Below are 9,493 nucleotides of genomic sequence, written 5' to 3' on the forward strand. Positions count from 1 at the left end.
ATCAGCCCTCCAGTTGTATGTTCCATCATACTGTTGCCTCTTGGCTTAATTTAGGTCTTCAGCTTTTCAGGACAGAGACTATATGCACGATATGTTTACACGGTCCCTAGCAAAATGGGGCCCTGCTGTGATTGAGGCCACTGGCCATTGCTGTAATACAAAGAAAATATAATAATACTAGAAAATAGGCAACTACAGAGTGTGCTTCTTGCCAAAAGAAAGAAAGAAAGCAAGCTCAAAGGGCTTCCCAAGGTTTAGAGAGCTTAGAGCATGCAAAGTAAAGCTACAGGTTTTGGAAAATTAGTTAGAAAGCTGAGGGCTCTGCTGAAAAGAGGCTAAAATGGTGCACTTTTATCACAATTACATCTCCTGCTAGAGCTGCACATTGGATAAATACATTAATCAAAATGACCTCATTCTAGGCATGAGTAGCAGAGTGTTATATAACCATGTTATGTATGCTATTTTATTTCCTCCTGCTGAGAAGAAATCGTGTTTGTCTTAAAAGGCTTCCAAATTAGCCTGGTTAAAAAGTGATGGAAGAAAAAAGAACTAATGAGCAAAATGACTCATTCCCCAACCGCAGAAGTGACTTCAGTAGAGCAGACCTGCAGATGAGTGACTCTACTGCTGAATATCACATAGACCTAATGTTATCACCAGAGATCCAAGCATTCCTGTGCTCCCAGTGTCTCCTGGAATGAACAAGGGAGACAACCTGCAGAACTGAAGTCCAGGGCCTTCAGCTCTTACAATCAGATTACACTGGTTTACATTGGTTTTATGTTTTCAAGGCTATTCACAAAGGCTGTCTCTGTTGTCAATAAGGAGCTTGTGGGAGACCTCTCCAGTTCATTATTTCTGACTTCTCTGCGGAGGCGTGGCAAGGGCAGGGCATGAATTCCTTTTAGGTGCTACTAATCATGCATGAGACTAGGCTCAAAAGCACCTTTAAAGGCAGAATATACCTCTCACACAGCAAGGCAAAGTCTCATCTAGCTTTGCAGTGCATTACAGAAAAGGGACAGAAAGATGAACATTTTTGCAGTATAAGATCACTCAGGCAGGGAGCACTGATAAGTGCTGAGAATGAGAAAAGCAAATGGCAGGATCTGCATTTCCCATTTGCTCAGTACATAGACATAAAAGAAACACTGCGTAGGCTTCACTGCAGCATACCAGTATGTCCAAAACTCAAAGGTTAGTTACATAAATGATAAGGCGTAGGCTTATATGCTTCATTCAGCTAGTTAATTGCTTGCTTTGTGGCCTCTGCCAATGTTCTGAAACAGGTTCACTCAATATTGTGGTGATTCCTCTGCATTTCCATCTACGATATTAAGCTAAAGTGCTGGGGAACAATTTGTTGCAATATATGGGAATAGTCTATTTTCTTCAGCATAAATAATATATTCTCTTTTAAATGCCCTTACTATTTTGGAAATTATAAGCCTGATGTCTTTAAGCATCCTCTTTTAAAAAGTGGGGGGAGGGGGGAGGGGAGGGACCCTGGCAGCCAGAAGCAGATCATTTCAGTGACATCTGTATTCTGAAAAATCCCTCCTATTCCTTCATGTGTTAATCTATAGAGCCAAACTGAGGGAAAACATTCACCATTAATGTGAAATGACCTGCAAATAAAATACTTGAGAAGTACCCGGGGAAAAACTTCAGCCTGGTCTACATGACGATATTACATCGGTATAACTAGGTCACCCAGGGGTGTGAAAAATCCATCCCCTGGTGCGATGCAGTTAAAGTGACCTAGCCCCCACCCCCTGGTGTAAATGGTGCTGGGCTGATGGGAGAATTCTCCCATTAACCTCACTACTGACTCTCAGGGAAGTGGATTACCTATGCTGATAGGAGAGTCCCTCCAGTCAGCATAGGTATCATCTTCACTGAAGTGCTACAGAGGCGCAGCTACGCTGCCGCAGCATTTCAAGTGTAGACAAGCCCTTACTCTCTGTAGGAGGAGCTACCTGCCCATGTTATGCAAAAATAGTTCCACTTTCGATTCAGGTAACTGTGATGCCTGTTTGACTGAGATGTTTAATGTCCTGAGTAAGAACAGCCTACTCAGTTTAACCATGTAACGTGGAGGAAAGGCCACCTAGTCACTTCAATTGGAGTTACATGAAGGGTTAAATTTCAAGATGAGGGAAAAGTCTCGTATTCACTAGGGACGAAGGTGTATTTTAAATACATTCGTGAATGTGTTAACCCAGAGCAACTGGTTGAGGTACTAGCTAGGCTAATTTATTAAAACTAGAATTTGCCTTGTCTTCAGCAGGAGATTAACACATGTTAGCACACACCTTTTTTCTAGTGCAGACATGGCCAATGAGAGAAACTCATTCTGCCCTGGCGTAGACTGAAGTGGAAGGGAACTGAGTGCATGTATCTCAGAATAGTATCTGGCCCTTAAAACTTTCAGAATCGGAAAAATCACTCTGACCAATAAACCACAGTCTCACCACCTTACTTTTTTCACCTTGCCCATTAATCTCCCACATATTCTCTCTGATTACTGCGCTAGATGAGTTGTTTCTGAGCCACAAAATGCAGATCTGCATTTCAAGCCTTCAGCGTTCAGGAGTGTTTGTGCTTTTGGTTCAGCCCATTACAGATGTAGGGGCCAAGTCCAAAATTTAGACCCCAGTTCTAATTCTGAACCCTCTTCCTCTCCAAAAGTTCAGGGCAAGCAGGTTGCAGCAGCATCAGTGATGCTAGACCCGGAAAGGAGGTGTGATGGAGCATGGCAGGACCTTTCCGTATCAAGGATAAGGAACTGTGGTGGGGATGTGCATGCTCCCACTGATTCAGATTGCTGTAGCTTGAACAGAATCAGAATGCCTCCAGGACTTTACGCACTATAACTAGCCATCAGAGGCAGAATTGGCTAGTTATAGTGCTCTGGTGACCGAGTACTTGTTTCTGGAGGCTGCTATCTTGTGTAACATAATCTAAAATTAAGAGTCAAATTACAGTGCTCAGCACCTGAACTGTCACGGATCTGGGCATCAGCTGCCAGGTTAGTGATCAGAGTGGTGGGCGACTGTGCCTAGTGGTCACAGCCAAAGGTCAGGAGACAGAACCAAGGGTCAGAAACCAAAAGCGGGGCTGGAAACAAGACAGGAACAGGAGTGATTGATGCTGCTGATGTAAGCTATCAGTCTAATGCTAGTGCTGGGCTTCAGAACATGTCTCTTGGTTCCTCCAGCCAATTGGATGGTCTGGCCAATCATGTGATTCTGCTACAAGCCAATTGTGATTCAGCTGCTAGTCCTCTGTTGCTCATCCACGAGGTGGAACTAGCCGGGCTCAGGCTCAGCTGCAACCTGACATAAACTCAGTGAGAGTTGTAGGTGCTGAGAACCTTTGAAAATCAAGCTTAAGAAGGTCTCTAGCCTTTATGGTTGCAAAGGTAACCTGAAAGATGATTCTCGAGTGTAAATTGATGCAGTGCCTGCATCTGCAGATAGCCTGAAATAATACTTTGGAGGGCAGCGTGAACTGCCTCTGATTATTTAAAGGGTTGTTAACTCTGAAGTGTATTAATGGCAATTTCAATGTCAGCATTGTAAGCTATTGAACTACTGATTAAATTAGGAAGAATTTACCGTACATGGAAATTCATTTTGGTGTCTTAGGTGGGTGGTTTGTTTGTAGGTGGAACTTGGGAGAGCATCAGTACTTTCTTTTTTCCTATTTGAGTCCTGCCTTCCCCAAAGCCCTTTCAGGTCCCTTATTGTTACCTGGAAACACTGAATGTAGGTATTAGAAGCCATAATGGAGCATTATTGTAAACCATTATTATTTTCCCCCAATATAGTAATCAGTTAGACAATTTTCTGTATTTAGTTCTTTCTATCTTTCCATGTAAATGAGTTCCTCCAGATTCTTCATTATTTTTGTCTCTGTCATGTGAATTCCCTCCAGTGTGTTGATCTCCTCTCAGCATTGAGGATCCTGGATCTGTGTACAGCATTTTAGGTATAATCTCAACAGTACGCCTCATTCATCAGAAGCTCTACATTTCTCCTGCCACCACCTTCTTTTTTCCATTATATTGCACTGCAAGCTCATGCAGAACTTGCTGTCCACCATCATTCTTTGGGCTTTTTTTAAGCATTATTTCTTCACGAGTATCTCTCTCCCTATGACTCTCTTTTCCCCAACTGAATCAGGTTGCATTTTTTTCCAGGTCAAATCTCATTTTGTTATTTCCTGCCCGTAGGCCATATCATGCCATCAATATTTAAGCAGAACTATTCCCTACTGAAATCAGTGTGGCTTTCTCCTTAGAAATTGATGGCACAATGTGGCCCTACTCCTATGCTCCTATTCCTCCTCCACTATAAATCGATGTGTTATTTCTCTTTCCACAATGTGTTAAAAATACTGGAATATTCGGAACCATATTTAACCTATTAATTAAACAAATGGAATTTCAGGACCTAGCACATGCGTGAATTTTGTTAGCAAGTGAGACTCAACCACATTATTTAGCTGATTTCGCTGTACAGATCGCTTTAGTCTTCAGGCTGAATATCATTTCTTCAAATTGAAGATGAAAACTGTAATTGGATATAGCCACAGATGTTCAGAATACAGAGGACAAAAATATAGGTTTCATAACTCATGAGTTATGCAACCAGTAGCTTTTTCACAAATTAAAATGTAAATTTAAGGGGAATTAAGCAAACAAAATCAATCTAAGCACAAATAAAACTATACTCATATCCTTAAAGCGGTGTTTTTAAAAAATTGCCTCAGATTTTAATCATTGTTATTTTTTCCTAGAAAAGCTCCTCACTGTTTAGTGGATCTGGTTGCGCTGAGACTATTTTAAATTAAGAAAGTTATATACCCAGGCACAAAAACAATTTCAGTTACCTGAAATGCTGTGGCTTCTCATTGAAAATAGGATCCAGTTTAGAATCTCTATCCTTTAGTCAAAGCCCTAAGTGGGATGGGTCCCAGTTACCGGAGAGAGCCTGTATCTCCCTCCATAAACATCACTTCCCATAACAACTACATTCCATTGGAACTACAAAGCTCATAAACACAGGAGACTGAACTTTCATTCTAGCTGGATCGAGATTACAGAACTCAATCTCACAAAAGATAAAAACGACCGGAGAACTAACCACTTCCAGAATTTAACTTTGCTCCACTAAATTCTACACATACAAATGAGTAAATGAACAAAACCAATCAAACAGGTTCTCCTACAGGCTGGGATGGATAACAGCAAAGAGAGAGAGATTGTTATGTTATTTCTATTTTTAATTATTCAGGAGATGCTCAGATACTACCGTTGCGGGTTGTGGGACATGTAAACACAGAGACAGGGAAATAGAAAGTGAAAGAGCACCTTGGGGGAATGATATTATATTCCCATAGTCTCAGAACCAATGTTCACTGATAGAAATTTGTTCTAAAATACATTCAGAGGTTGCACAGGTACAACTGAGAACAGATTTTGAAGACCACAAGTTTGCCCAGGTGTCACTCAGGGCAGATGTTGCCCTGCAAAATCTTAATTCCTGGTCATGCTGCAGTAGGTGGAAGAGGCCCCGTTTGAATTTCAAATCCGTTTGCAGAAATGGCTGGCATCGGTTTTTTTATTTTTAACCTGATCAGATTTGATTTGGATATACGATCAGCATGGAGCCCCACAATGCCATTTTACAGACCCTTTTCAGAGCAGAACTGCATTTGGAAAAATTCAGAGGAAAAGAACTAAGATTACCCCAAGCCTTGTCTTGAGTATACACAGCTATTAACCCTGTGAAGGGGATGGGAAAACAAGAGGCTGATCACTGCAGAGACAAAAGACTTTGAAAACTTGTTGTATTGCTCCTGTTATAAAATCTTGATTCCTCTAAGTGTTTCTGTTCATATAGTCACGTTTCCCACAGTCCTGCCAAGGCAGTCCCCAGAAACAGATGCTCCTGATCCCTTCAGAAAATCTATTAATCTTCCCCTCAAGAATTTGACACGACTTGGTTGGATGTTGTCAGTTTAAGTCAAGCTGCATGAATGTCATAGGAGTCAGGAGTAGAATCTTATTGGAAACTAAGAGGGAGAAAAGCAGAGGGACAGTTATTTACTCCAGACAGTCCTGCTGCTGTGTATTGCACAAAGCATGCGCCTCACTGTCCCTAAATGAAGCACAAAGTGCTTGGCGCAGTTGCTAAATAAGAAGCGGCATCTCAGTGGGCTGCCTCAGTGGATTAATTTTAAATGCGTAATTCAATACTGTATAGACCACATAAGCCTTTAGGAATAGAAATAGAGGTTTTATAACTGAGTTATGTAAGCAAGTTTTTAGAGCTTGTAACGAGGATTGGCAGAACTCATTTATTTATTTTTAATATTTTTATGGATAATATTGATGTTTATTTTTACACTTTTTTATTTGAATCCATTTACATTTTCACGGTTGTGTGAAATGATGGGTTTTAAGCACTTTTTAAATTATTATCTATTTACATTTTTGCAGTTATGGGAAATTAGGGGGGGGGTGTTTCAGACAATAGTTATTTAATTACAGTAGATGTTGAGATCCAAAAAGTTAAAACTTTGCAACCATTAAAACAAAATTGTCAACATCACATGTCAAAATATACAAAGTAAATATCCTGAAATCAAACTCTAATAAGTTCTCAAGCAGCATTTTTCTTACTTAGCGTATCTGTAAATTTCTATTATCATCAATGAAAATGTTTTTCTGACTGTTTCTGAGTGCACAGTGAAACTGGGATTTACCAACATTTACCAAGACAAATCTAATCCTTGCAAGCCTACTTATAGCACAAAATTCCAAGTCCAATTAGGAGTGTAAAACAAGTGGTACTCTTTTTGCAAGATTTTTCACCTTCCCTTTGGTTAGTTTCTTTCAAAATTTAGTTGAGTCTATCAAATCAAAGCACTTCCTTCATCCAAGTGCACTACATTTAAATAAAAATGTCTCATTGCCAATGCCAGAATCCAGCTTCTTCCCTCACTCCTTAAAGACAAACGTACCTCAGATTCCTCCAGTAGCTCCCCAGTCAAAGGCTTATGTCAACGACATTTAAAGAATGCTATTGAATTTGAACCCTCATTACTGGTGCAGAACTGAATGCCCGGACCAAGTCTTGAAATGACCTATGTGGTCTCACTAGGCCTAAAGTCAGCAGAAAAGATTCTGGGGGACACCTCTGGAGCAATCCAGTGCTGGGGAAGCAAGCACAGCCCTTCTTCATCTCAAGGAGGTAGCTTTCAGCACGGGAATGGGGAAGAGGGAAGCAAGTGTATCACCTATGAACTGGGCAAGAGCTTTATGTCCACTCCATGCCTACTGTGGAGCCACAAGGCTCAAACCATGGCTGTGGGAAGAAGAAGGAGTCAGGTCTGTTACTCTCACCCCAACCCAGCTGGTCATGGCCAGAATGAGAACACCAGGATTATACCTCCAAATACACATGAAATGACCAGTAGCAACTTCATAGCATTTTATAACCAGCGTTAGAGTAAGTGGTCACAGGAGTTATTAAGTGATTCAGCTATTATCTGCAATTCAGCTATTATCTGCAATTTGATCCTACAGCTGATACCTGACCAGAATGCAGAAGCTTTGTGGGAATAAAGGAAGTCCTACCTTAATACTGTTCTTCATGTGCCAAACGAACTGTTTCCCACAACACAAAGAGTCCAAGCCAGTATCCATGCTGTAAATAACTGTCACATTTCACTACATAAAAAGGACAAAGATGTCAAATTAGTACAAAGATCTCAAAAATGCAGCTTCTCACTCTTCTTTTGGACAAGGGATTAATAGTTGCCCTTGAGTAATATAAATCCCAATTTCTTTATACACACACACACATCAGGTTTGCAGCTTTAATTAGCAGCTTCACCAAATTAAAAATAGTGCATTACTTAAAATGACGGACTTGGGCAACTAGCAGAAATATCTGAAGGATACGCTGGTACCTTAGCTAACCGGAGCTACTCCCTTTTAAGCTGTGCACTAATATGTTTGGCATCAAAATAAATGGAGCTGTGAAACTTAGAGATTGGCATGAATGAGAATCCCAGCTACAAACATTCCCAAACTTTGCAGTAGCTTCCCACAGCAGATCTGATCCCAGAGCTTCAAAATAGGCAGAACCACAAGCCTGGCTCCGAACCCTTTCAGAATTTTGGAAAAGTTTGTATCTAGCTCCATATCCAAACGTTGTGGCTCAGATCTATCATATTATGGGGTGAACAACTGTGTTTTGAAAGTTCTTCATAAGAGAGACAACCTTAATGATTTAACAGCAACCCAAAAAAAAAACAGGAAGAATTGCCTCTTAAGCATGAAAAAGACATTAATTATGGACCACGTTCTGAAGGCACTACACAGAAAACCAAGACATTCATCTAGTCATTTTTTCATTGTGGAATAAATTCTGTTGGCAGGCATACTAGTGTAAATCTGGAGTAACTTCAACTAACTTCAGTGGAATTTCTCCAATTTTATACTGGTGAAACTGGAAATAGAATTTGGCCCTAAATTCTTTTCCTGGATTTATTGTTGTTTCACAATGAAACAAAAGGCCTGATTCTAATCTCATTTACATCAACATAATTCCATTGGCTTCAGTGGATTTATTCCTGATTGATAGAACTGCTAATAAAATCAGAATGAAAGCCCAAACTTCCCCCAAACTGAAATCCTTCCTGTTATTTTACATTTTGCTTGGAAAATTGCATGAAATCTCTTCTTATTGCAGTAATTCCCTAGAAGGGAAGCTCTTCAGCTGAAGAAAGTGGTTACAGACCCATATCACTAATTAAGATGGATGCAAAACTCTAGCAAAAATGTTAGCTAGGTGCTCAGAAAAATGTTGATCTTCTCTGGTTAATCCAGAACAAACAGGATTTCTTAAGGTCTCTTCCTCAGCAGACAGCACAAAAAGACTGAGAAACTGCTTGCCTGATGCACAGAAATCCATCATTCCTCTGGTGCATTTTCAGGTACTTAGCAACGTTAACCGGCCCTATTTATTTCACATGGTATAGGCCAGGAGGAATTCATTTTGAGGACAAGATTATTAGGCAATGGACTTGGTTATTTTAGCACAGGGTGGGCTTCTTTTACATTAGAGAACAGAAGAGGACAGAGTTGTCCTTTCTATCCTCTGGTGTTTGTTTTGACAGCGCAACCTCTCATATAGCTAAAATCAGGGGCCCTGAATAGCAAGGCCTGAGAGTTCCTGGGATCAGCCAAAAACAGTGAGTAACCTTGTCAGCAAGAATGGAGGATGACAGACCACTATAGTTCCCAACCCTGCCAGCTTCTAATGTTCCTAAACCACGAGTTGGGCCCCCAAACATCACGAAACTAGTTAAAAATCAGGACTTCTGGGCCCTTGGCTCGCATTTTCTCCTCTTCTCAGTAACTGGGAGGGCCAGAAACCCTTTTTTTTCCCCTACCAAAGCCAAGACACTCGTG

Source organism: Mauremys mutica, chromosome 9 (assembly GCF_020497125.1).
Source record: "Mauremys mutica isolate MM-2020 ecotype Southern chromosome 9, ASM2049712v1, whole genome shotgun sequence".
Taxonomy (NCBI): Eukaryota; Metazoa; Chordata; order Testudines; family Geoemydidae; genus Mauremys; species Mauremys mutica.